Genomic DNA, 12696 nt, shown 5'->3' on the forward strand with positions numbered 1-12696 from the left:
GCGTACAGGACAGGCCACCAACAGCTGACTGGAGGGTAGGAGTTACGGGTGCTGGAACCCAAGATATAAGGTTAACAACCCCCAGCAGACCCAGATACCCGCACGGTACTTACAACAGAAAAACAGGACGCAGTCCACCAACTGCTAGTACACTGCACTGCATGCATAACCAAAAGGCTAGCATGCCCCAAGTAACCCCTAGCTGGGGATACCTCAGGAAACTATATATTAATGATTTATTACCAGTTTCTTATATAGCGCACTCATATTCTGCAGTGCTGTACAGAGAATAGTTGAACATTCACATCAGTTCCTGCCCCAGTGGAGTTTATGTCTATATTGCCTACCACATGCAAACACACAGATATTCTAGGGTTAATTTGTTGGGAGCCAATTAACTTACCAGTATATTTTTGGATTGTGGGAGGAAACCGGAGTACCTGGAGAAAACCCACAAGTATTGGGAGAATATACAAATTCCGCACAGTTCGGGTCATGGTTGGAATCATACTACTGGTAGTCCCAGTAGCAAACAGATTATCTGAAGTTACGCTGCCCATACATTTATGTAATCGGATTCGATGCAACATCGAAGTGCGATGTCCATTGAACCCGATCGCATCTTGTGGTGCAAAAGGTGCCCCCTTACAGCACCCGATGTCGCATGCCATCTTGAGATGGTACATCAGGTGCTGGAAGAGGGTGGGCAGAGGGCGGCATTGTAATGTAGCACAAGAATTAGTGCTAGTGGGCAATGGGGGGTCAGCGGTGGCGGCAGAAGTATTTAAAACACTGGGCAGTCCTCTGATTGGCTGAGATAGCTCAGGCAATCAGAGGGCTGCCCAGTGTTTAAACAATTCTGCTGCCACAGTAGCGCTAACGGGCGGTGGGGGTCAGCGGTGGCGGTAGAAGTGTTTAAACACTGGGCAGCCCTCTGATTGGCTGAGCTATCCCAGCCAATCAGAGGGCCTCCCAGTGTTTTAAAAACTTCTGCTGCCACCGCTGACTGACCTCTGCTTCCCACTAGCACTACAGCTATAATGCCGCCCTCTGCCCACCCTCTCCCACACCGCCAGAGGTCCCTCTGGCCCCCTCTCCCCATCCCTCTCCCATGCCGCCAGAGTTCCCTCCTGCCCCCTCTCCCCATCTCCACACCACTGAAAAAGCATTCCCTCCGCCCCCGACCAGTGGATTGCATTCGAGCATCACACATGGTTAAAATAAAAACCACATGCGATTGCTCCTGCAATTTCATAAATATTATGTGCAGCACATAAGACCGTGAGACCCGAAATTCAACCGGCGTGCCTGCGCATTACGTCGAATGGTACACATTTTGTGCATACGATTTATCGGCCAGATGTGGTAGAAATCTAGGGTTACCACCTCATCCCTTTAATTCTGGACACATATTAATTACACAGGCTCTGTGGCTGTTTTAAAAAAACAAACAGTTGAAATGGAGTCTTGAAGTCAGCCAGCCACAGAACCTGTGTAAATAATATGTGTCTTGAATTAAAGGGATGAGGTGGTAACCCTATAGAAATCGAATGATTGCATGCAATATCTCACAAGTGTATGAGAAGCATTCGCTTAAACCAGGAGGCTGCAGCGGAAGGGTGCAGGATAAAAACCCTGTAGACACTAGAACAGCCCCGAGACGTCAGGAGAATGTGATGTAACTGTAAGACCCCGTACATATGGTACAATTTTAGCAATAATCGCCAGTGATATTGTTGCTTAGCGACCATGTGTGTACGGGGCAACGGGGTGGTCGCTGATTGCTTGCACCTCATGTAATCTGTCGGTTTCCCCTTCCTACTAGAGGGGTGCTGGACAGTTTCCAGACAGTTGGGATCCCAACAGCCATTACCCCGACGTCGGGATCCCAACAGTCAAAACCGTGATGGCCACCGGCTATTCTCCCACAACCCCCATAAAGGGAGAATAGAATAGGTGGCCAGCGTAGCGTGCCACCGTGCCCACAAGGGGCTTTGTTGTGCTTGCAATGCTGTCTGAGTCCTGCCAGTCGGGATCCCAACATCGGACTAATGACTGTCGGGATCCCGACTGTCTGGACCATATACCACACCCCTACTAGAGTGTAAGCTTCTCAGAGCAGGGCTCTCTTCCTTCCTGTTGTCAAAACCCTCTTCTCTTCACATTTTACTCACAGCTCTCCTATGACCATCTTTGTCCGCATACTCATCTCCATCATTGGCCACAAGCCTCTAGTGTGGATGAGTCTCACTGACTCACTGTGTGCCACTGCCATCTACTGTGTGTGCGGTCGGTGCTCAGAGCCATCTACTCTGTGTGCGCGCATGGCCTGGAGCCATAACTGCGGCTAGCGCTGTGACCTCAGACTCTGGCTCCTGTACTTTTACTGTGCATGTGCAGGTCGTCTGTTCTGCACTCTACGAATGACCTGCCCTGCCTGCTCATAGTGCTCAGCGTTCTTTCATGAAAGTGACAGGCCAGCAGCAGCCAGGAGCCCAGCCAGCAGGACTGAGAACGAGAGAAGTCCGCACCTGAAAGCAGGATCTGGAGCAGAGAAAGGTTAAATGACGCTCATGCAGAAGAGGGTTGTGTGGATTTGGGAATAGGTGGGGGGCCCCAAAAATATATTTGTACAGGGCCCCAAGATTTCTCTTGCCAGCCCTGCCCATAGTTACATTGTTGCTGATATCTGCAGATGCTGAGCTGGAAGCTGGGACCACTGACCAGCAGCACTTTACTATTTACTCTTATACATTACACAGCACCACTTCTGTATTCTTGTATAATGGGTGTAATTCTCAGTACCACTGACAGCTGCACAGTACCACCTCTATAACGCTGTATACTCCACCCGCTCCATTGTTACTCTGGCCCTGGTAGTGAGAATTCAATCCTTAATGAAAATTGCACAGTACCAATTCATGTATTAACAGATACTGGGCCAGATGCACTAAGCTTCAAAAGTGATAAAATTACATCCAGTGCACATGATTAAAGAAGTGGTACAAGGCTATCTCCTCCTCCACCGCTCCTTACATCTCTTCATTGATCTCTATCCACACTCCCTCACCTCCTCCCACTCCCGTGTCCAAGACTTCTCTCGTGCTGCCCCCCTGTACTGGAACAACACCCACCACTCATCAGGCTTTCTGATTCCCTTACCTCCTTCAAGCGCTCCCCCAAAACCCACTTCTTCCGACTAGCCTATCCCTCCTCCTCCTAACCTCTTTTGCTCCTCCTATCCTGCCTACCCCTCCATCCATTCCTACTATTGTTTTTCGTTTGTCCACCCACCTCCTTTTAGTCTGATAACTCTTATAAATAGGGCCCTCCTTCCTCACCCAACTCTTTACCTCATCAGTCCTCCTGCCCTGTTCTTTCCTTCCTCTACTCATCTTCAGTCTCCTCGACAATTTCCACACCTACTTCAGAACTGATGCTGATTTTAGTTCTACCCTATTTATGCTGTATTTTATCAACACACCCTGTACGTTACCTTGTAATAAGTTTTTTGTTTGCTATGTACGGCGCTGCAGACACTTTGTGGCGCCTTATAAATAAACGACTACTACTACTAGGTGGTACTGTGCAATTGTCAGTGACATACTGGGGGACATTTACCAAAATGGATTCGTAGAAAAAAGGTGTATTCGTAGGGAGAAATACACCTTTTTTTTACGAATTTGTATTTTCGGGATTTACAATCCCAAAAATACAACAATTCGTATTCCTAAAGATGGAACATTCGTATTTGTATTTAAAAATACGAATGTCTACACCATCGATAGAATACGACAGAAATCACCATTCAAAAGAATGGTGGTTCCTGATGTACTAAGCAGCCGTACTGATAATACGGCTGCTAAGTGGTGTAAAACACCCACGCAAATACGACAGGAAAATACACCTTGCTTTCCGTGTCGTATTTGCTTTAAGCCTGCACGGATCAGTCAGATCCGTGCAGGCTTCAGTGTAAAAAAATAGAAAAAAATATAAATATAAAAAAAAAAACGGCGTGGGGTCCCCCCCACAGCCGTAACCAGCACCAGGCTGAAGGAGCCGGGGCCGGTAATTAAAAATCAGGGAACCCGACAAATAGGGGTTCCCCGATTTTTAACAACCAGCCCCAGGCTCCAGGTCGGGGGCTGGTTCCCAAAATACGGGGGACAAAATGACTAGGGGTCCCCCGTATTTCAAGAACCAGCCCCAGGCACAACTAGCCAGCAGGGTAATGCCACAGCCGGGGGGAGACTTTTTATACAAGTCCCCCCAGCCAAAGCATTAACCCTACCGACCAGTCAGCCTGGCCAGGGGCCCTGGGGGAGTGGGGACCCCCCCAATAAAGGGGTCCCCCCCCTCCAGGACTTACCTGACCAGGCTGAAGCCTGGCGCTGTCCTCGATGCCCCTGGGGGGTGGGCATCGAGCTGATAGCGGTGTAAAAAAAAGATTAAACTATTGTCTAATACTGGGGCACTATGAGTCCCAGCAAGCCTCCCCCGCAAGCTGGGACTTGGAGAACCACAAGTCCCAGCCTGCGGGGCATTAAAGGGCCCGCTGGGTCTTGTAGTGCCACAGTATTAAAAATAGTACAATAAAACACACTGACACACACTTAAAATAAAACTTTAATACATACAAAGCCCACACATACTAATACTTACCTATCTTCTTCCCGTAGGTAGCCCTGGTCCTGATGTCCTGCAGTCCTGTGTCGTCTTCGGGATCCATGTCGACGTCCTTCTTCATGTCAACGTCGCTGTTGGCGATGGCGTCCCCGTCCGGATCCGACGAAATCCATGGAGGAAGCTGTGGAAGGAAACCATACTCACCTGTCCCAGGGCGACGTAGTCCATGTAAGGGTCTTGGCAAAAAAACAAACCGAGAACCCGAAACCAGCCAGACAGAGAGCCGCACGGTATTTGTGTACATCGTGCAGCTCCGCCTCCCGAATGCCGCTATTGGCCGCCTTGCGGCCTAGCGGCCAATCAGGCGGCCAATAGCGGCATTCGGGAGGCGGAGCCGCACGATGTACACAAACACCGTGCGGCTCTCTGTCCGGCTGGTTTCGGGTTCTCGGTTTGTTTTTTTGCCAAGACCCTTACCTGGACTATGTCGCCCTGGGACAGGTGAGTATGGTTTCCTTCCACAGCTTCCTCCATGGATTTCTTCGGATCCGGACGGGGACGCCATCGCCGACAGCGACGTCGACATGAAGAAGGACGTCGACATGGATCCCGAAAACGACACAGGACTGCAGGACATCAGGACCAGGGCTACCTACGGGAAGAAGCTAGGTAAGTATTAGTATGTGTGGGCTTTGTATGTATTAAAGTTTTATTTTAAGTGTGTGTCAGTGTGTTTTATTGTACTATTTTTAATACTGTGGCTGGGACTTGTGGTTCTCCAAGTCCCAGCTTGCGGGGGAGGCTTGCTGGGACTCATAGTGCCCGAGTATTAGACAATAGTTTAATCTTTTTTTTACACCGCTATCAGCTCGATGCCCACCGCCCAGGGGCATCGAGGACAGCACCAGGCTTCAGCCTGGTCAGGTAAGTCCTGGAGGGGGGGGACCCCTTTTTTGGGGGGGTCACCACTCCCCTAGGGCCCCTGGCCAGGCTGACTGGCCGGTAGGGTTAATGCTTTGGCCGGGGGGACTTGTATAAAAAGTCTCCCCCCGGCTGTGGCATTACCCTGCTGGCTGGTTGTGCCTGGGGCTGGTTCTTAAAATACGGGGGACCCCTAGTCATTTTGTCCCCCGTATTTTGGGAACCAGCCCCCGACCTGGAGCCTGGGGCTGGTTGTTAAAAATTGGGGAACCCCTATTTGTCGGGTTCCCTGATTTTTAATTACCGGCCCCGGCTCCTTCAGCCTGGTGCTGGTTACAGCTGTGGGGGGGACCCCACGCCGATTTTTTTTTACATTTATTTATTTTTCTATTTTTTTTTTTTACACCTTGCAGCCTGCACGGATCTGACTGATCCATGCAGACTGCCTGTACGAATTCGTATTAGCGGACGTATATATGGCCAGCTAATACGAATCATTACACCATCGGAGGGTTACAAAGCAGTCGTATCTGACTGCTTTGTAATTTCCCCTATGGAACACGACTTTGCATACGACTGAAACAGTCGTATGCAGCCGTAGGGGAAATACCAATACGAAAAACTAGGTTTTTCATATTGGTAAATTTCCCCCACTGTATACTGAGAATTGCATCCAGTACACATGATTACACAAGTGGCACTGTGCAATTGTCAGTGACATATACTGAGAATTATTTCCATTGCCAGGGCCGCCATGAGGTATGCGGGGCCCAGTAAAAAAATTTGGGCGTGGCCACCTCCCGCGATTAGGCGATGCCCCCACTATGTTTAGGGTGGGGGCGAGTGGAGGGGGAGTGTTATTGATCCCCCCCCAGCAGCAAAAGCACACCTACAGCATGTGCTGTGCTGACAGCAGGCTCAGCATGAGCTCTCACACTGTCATTGAGACACTCATGCTGAGCCTGCTGTCAGCACAGCACATGCTGTAGGTGTGTGCTGCTGCCCAGGAGAGACGGAGGGAGAAGGGGACGATCGGGCCATGAAATCAAGCCAAATCTCATGTGTATAACATCCAATAGGCTCTCCCGTGCGCATTGGATCAATTCCAGAGATCAAGGGGGTTATTCTGGTTCACTCCTTCTGACAAATTCCTTCTTAGATGGACAAAACCATGTACACTGCAGGTGGGGCAGATGTAACATGTGCAGAGAGAATTAGATTTGGGTGGGGTTTTACTTCAAAGTGAGATCTATATTGCAGTGTAAAAATAAAGCAGTCAGTATTTACCCTGCACAGAAACAAAATACCTCACCCAAATCTAATTATCTCTGCACATGTTACATCTGCCCCCCTGCAGTGCACATGGTTTTGTCTATCTAAGAAGGAATTTGCCAGAAGGAGTGAACCAGAATCACCCCCCATATGTGCTACACTCTCCCAGGGAGCTGCCAGAGAAATCAGCTCTATCTTGTCCTTCCGACATGTCGGCCTAATGTACTAATGTATGGGGGCCTTAAGAGAGAAATATTGTTTATCAAAAAATAACAGGGGCAATAATAGTCTTTATCTTTATCAAAATGACCCGGCCGGGAGAGACGCGGCAGATACTACACTTCCGGCCTTGCGTTCCACATCGCGGAAGCTATACGCGATTGTACCATCCAGCTTCCGGCTGTGTGTTCCACAGACCGGAGGCGTGATTAGATGCACCTGGTGAATGACCCGGCCGGGAGAGACGTGTCTTAGACGACACTTCCGGCCTTGCGTTCCACTGCGGCAAAACTTTAGGAATAAACGCCTGTGAAACATTAAGCGTTCTAAAGTAAGTCCCCATAGTCTGCCCGCTACTAGAGCGGCATCACTCGAATATATCTATGCACTTTATTATATCCTTTTGATATTTTGATATTTAATTATACTAACCCGGAAGTGTTTTCTTCATATGCTATTTAATCACTGCCAGTTCACTCACTCTCTACCTTGAAAAAGGCTGCTGTGACAGCCGAAACATGTTGGCAGAGAAGTGAGTGCTTTTATCTTTGTTTTTATTGTGTTTAATGGACTATCTGTTTGTGGCTATTGGCCAATTGGCCACATATCGGTTGTACCAGTAATAAATCCTTTTATTGAGACCGGTCCTCCTCTCTTTGTATATACTGCACACCCCTGGGATGGGGTTGATAAGAATTTGAGAGACCTGGCTACATTCAAAGAAACCGTTATATGTTTATCCCACCTACCTACACAGTGAGTACGGTAAGCACCTCTTTTTGATATCTGGATATTTTCGCATTGTGTGTCAGCAAAAGATACCTTTATAGGCGTCAAGCTCCTGTATATACAGTGAGTACGGTACACCATCTAGGACATTGTTCAACCACCTTGGTATTCAAGCTATTTCTATCTGCACGGGTAGACCCCTTAAAAAGAAACCTTTATACACCTTTAGCACACCCTTAACCAGTGAGTTTGGGTACGAATCCCCCCCACTAAGTGTTTTTTGTAAACTCCTTTGTTTATTCTTTTGAAAATTCTAATACGTTTTTTCATATACATATTTGCCCTATATCACGAGCAACACATGTTTCGAGGGACATACCAGTTCAGCGCCATCGAGACATAAAAATAAAGTAAAAAACCGTGACGAAAGCACAATGGTCTCCAGACTTTTAGCTAGGGCAGATGTTAACAACAAAGTCTACAACCTGGAATGGTGTCCGGACTCACATCCCAGGTGCATCTGACAAAAAGCCGCAGTCTGTCAATCTAGATCCAAAGGTGTCTTCCTTCTCTGCTCGCCATATTTTTATGTTGTATCCTGCAGTTGGAGGAATTAAGTGTATTAAAAAAATTTTGGGGGGGAAAAACCTCATCTTTTGGCTTCTAAAGATACCTGGATGGGAACGTGCATTCACAGTTATGAGTGAGTTGGGGTACGCACCTTATTTTTGTTGGTTTCAAAATAAAGATACCACCATATGAGAGTCCCACATTGGCACTTAAATATACCTTGATAGGCTTTCCTATACCCATATCCATGTGAGTCGGGTACGCAATCCTTTCATTTGGTAAAGGGTGAACCAGCCCAGCCTTTTAGATCCAGGAGCACGGGTGAAGAGGAGATAAGGAGTTGTTTGGACATACAGATGGAGCTGGCCTTATTATTGCTGGCGGAGCGCCAGGACCGTGTCCCTGGCGATCCGCCAGCAATCTGGCGCTCTGGCTGAATGAGACGCTCGTGCGTCTCCCACGCACGAGCGTCTCAATAGCCGGGCGGCGAGGCGGCGCGGCGGGTGCAGTCCTGCCCGTCTCCAGCTTCAGGGAGACGGGCAGGGCTGCGGGGGGCTGCGGGGGGGGCGGTGTGGACCGGCGGGGACCCGGGGAAGCCGGCGGGGACCCGGGGAAAGGCACCGTCGGAACGGGACGCGCGTGCACCTCGTGCACGCGCGTCCCCTTCCGACATACAGATGGCGAGGGGCGGGGGATGGCGGGTGGCGAGTCCTCCGCCATCCCCAGCAACGACAAGCCCGGCGCTATCTGTACTTCACCATTTTTGTTCATGTATTTCTTTTTCATGTATACAACCGTATGAGAATTCATCTGTAAGGATTTACTTAATCCATTCATTTGAGGACCTATTTGAAAACTACACATCCGAAGGAAGTAACATTTCATTTTATTAGCACCAGTTTATCTCTGTCTGAAATTGGTATTTTGGTAACTAGTACAGTATATATGTAATAAGCTGGGAGTTCTGTGACATGCTGGCAATTAGTATGTATGTAAAAAGCTGGCAGTTCTGTGACAGGCTGGTAACTAGTATTTATGTAATAAGTCTGGAGTTCTGTGACAGGCAGGTAACCAGTATATATGTAATAGGCTGGGAGTTCTGTGACAGGCTGGTAACTAGTATATATATATATATTTTTTTTTTTTTTTATATAGCCGGCACTCGCACTCAAATAAAGCATCTGCTTCAGGTGCCTTCAGTTTTCTTGTTTTTTCACAAGAAATAATGCAGGTAATAATGTCCAGCGGCACTCAGAAGACTGTAGTTAATCAGGTAACAAATACAACGGACTCAGTAGAGCTTTCAGCCAACGTTTTGGGAAGCTAATCCCTTTATTAAGACATAAAAGCAAAAGAAAAAAGTACTTACATGTATAGGAGAACATGTGCAAACAACACCCAGTGCACCCATCCTGATGCCAGCTCCCCGGCGGAGACCCGATGACGTCACTGATGCGACCCAGCACCGACGCATCCAGCGTCTCCAGGGGGCGTGGTAGTCACCCTGTGAACCATCACCTAGGTGATGAAACAAATAAACAAACATGAGGTACATATACTGCGGGGATAATACAATATAAAGATGCAATGAATAAGCGCAGACACAAAGAAGCGGGTATAAATAATGAAAGCAAGTCAGGACATAACTGTATGTCTAAATGATCTTTGTGTTAAATAGAGGAAATCATATGAAGCATGAGAGCGGGAGCAGTTCATTGAGTCCGTGCGGCTGCACGGTTTGCAATTTATAAATCCAGCGCGCCTCTAGTTGGAGAAGCGCACGATCCCGGTCTCCTCCTCTGACATTGTCAGGGATGCAGTCTATGATCTTGTAGCGTTTACTGGAAATAGGATGCATTTTCTCCTTCCAGTGTCTCGCTACAGGTTGGTCCGAACCTTTGCCAGTGAGAGCTGCTCGTATGCTTGATTTATGCATAGCGACTCTCTCCTTGAATTTTCGTACCGTTTTTCCTATATACAACAGTCCACAGGGACATTTTATATAGTATATCACGTATCTTGTAGTACATGTCAAAAGGAAATTAATTTTAATGCTTTTTCCTGATCTCGGATGCATGAATGTGTCACCAACCTCTAGGCTGCTACAGGTTACACACCCCAGGCATTTGTAATTGGCATTTTTGCGTTTACTGATCAGAATATTTTCACGTAGGTCTGAGATATCATTATGGACAACTTGGTCTTTAATGTTTTTTCCACGTCTGTACGATGGAGGAATTCTACTATGCTTCAGTGATGGTAGATTTTTATCTGCGGTGATAATCGCCCATTTAGATCTAGCTGCCTTCATGAGCAGATCACTATTGGACGCATAGTTTTGTGTCCACACTACGATATCCTCCTTTTTGTTGGTGCGGGTGTTGGATAGAGCAGCCTCCCTATTCATCCTCAGTATTTTGGTTCTGCAATTTTTCAGCAGTTTGAGCGGATAGCCTCTGGAAAGAAAGTTTTTAAACAACTTGTCGATTTCTTTTTCTGCTTCAATTTTTGATGAGCAAATACGGAGCACTCTTAGGAACTGTGAGTGGGGTAACCCCCACTTCAGGGCAGGTGGATAATGACTACTTCCCAGAAGAAGAGTGTTACGATCAGTAGGTTTGTGATAAACTGAGGTCTCTAGGATATTGCTGTCAGTCAAAGTGATGAGGATGTCTAAGAAGTTGATTGACACATTGCTAGATTGGAAGGTAAGCTTGATGTCATTATCGATGGTATTGATGTTGTTCATCATATCAGTGAATTCATCACTAGTGCCATCCCAAAATAGGATGATGTCATCGATATAACGAAAAAATGTGGTAATCTTTTTTGAAATCATAAGATCTGTGAAGAACAGGTTTCTCTCAATCTCGTGCATAAAGATGTTGGCGAAGCTAGGGGCCACACAAGACCCCATAACTACGCCCGACCGTTGTATATAGAATTTGTTGTTGAAAAGGAAATCATTCCTGGATAGAGCCAAGTCCAACAGTTGTATAAAAAAATGGATGTCTGGACCGTTATAGATGCCACTCGCAGTGACTGATCTTCTGACTGCTTCAATGCCTCTGTGTAATGGAATGCTGGTGTATAATGATATTACATCAACTGTGCAAAGAAGCAGTTTTTTTGGTAATGGGGACAATGACCGTAAGTGTAGCAATAGTGAGGTAGTATCTTTGATATAGGTATTTTGTTTCTGAACAATGGGCTGAAGGAAGAGGTCTAAAAATTGAGCTGTGGTATAAAAAATGGAATCCCTGGCCGAGACGATCGGTCTGCCTGGGGGAGTAACAGCATTTTTATGTAGTTTGGGCAAGGTGTACAAAATTGGGACTTTTGGATGTGCATTAGATAAAGCATCTCTTATATTATTAGGGATGATTCCGCAGCTGACTCCCTCCTCTAAGAGAGTGTCCAGTTCCCTCTTGAAACGGACAATGGGGTCTGCTTGTAGTTCTTCATAAACATTTGAATCAGCTAGCTGCCGGTATATTTCATCTGTGTAGTCTCCAATATTTTGCACTACAATGCCCCCTTCTTTGTCCGCAGAACGGATTATGATGTCTTTGTAGGATTTTAAATCTTGCAGCGCTTGTTGTTCAGGTTTGGTCAAGTTTGACCAATATTGGTCAGGTCTGGTACATGCCTCTTGTATGGTCGTTTCCATATAGTTGGTAAAGCTTTTTATTGCACAGTTGGTAGATAATGGGTCAAATGCAGATTTCTTTTTTATTTTGGATACTTCAGGCATATCGGCAGGGGATGATCCAAAATGTTCTTTTAGACGGAGTCTTCTACTGAATTTATACAGGTCCACTTGGCTGGTGAATTCATCTGGGATGTAAGTTGGGACAAAGGATAAACCTTTATTTAAAACACTGATCTCTGAGGCTGTTAATATTCGAGATGAGAGGTTGAATACTAAATTCTCCTGGTGTATTTGGGCTTTGGCTTCCCTGGCCCACTGGCCACCGCGCCTGGTGATTTTTCTTTCGGTCTGGCAGCTTTTCCCCTTGTGGTTACCCCTAAAGGGGGCCTTCTGGTATTGGTAGGTTGTGAGTCTCCAGCACATTCTTGTTCGCTGGATGACGGTCCACTTGAAGCTTCAGTATCAAAACGGTTTTTACCGAATCTTCTTTGATAAGGTCTGCGTTGTTGGGTCTGATTCCTACCATACGCCCAGCTGTATACACGGAATTCAGCGTAGTCGCGGTTTACGGTTTCCAATTTAGATTTTTTGAATTGGATAAGTTCTGTACGATATTTGTCGATTTGTAGGGATAAATTGTTAAGCCAATCTTGTGACTTATCCAGTGCAATCTTGCCTAGATTTGCTGCTTCAAAAGATTTAATTTT

This window comes from Crinia signifera, chromosome 2 (genome assembly GCF_055691185.1).
Source record: "Crinia signifera chromosome 2, ASM5569118v1, whole genome shotgun sequence".
Taxonomy (NCBI): domain Eukaryota; kingdom Metazoa; phylum Chordata; class Amphibia; order Anura; family Myobatrachidae; genus Crinia; species Crinia signifera.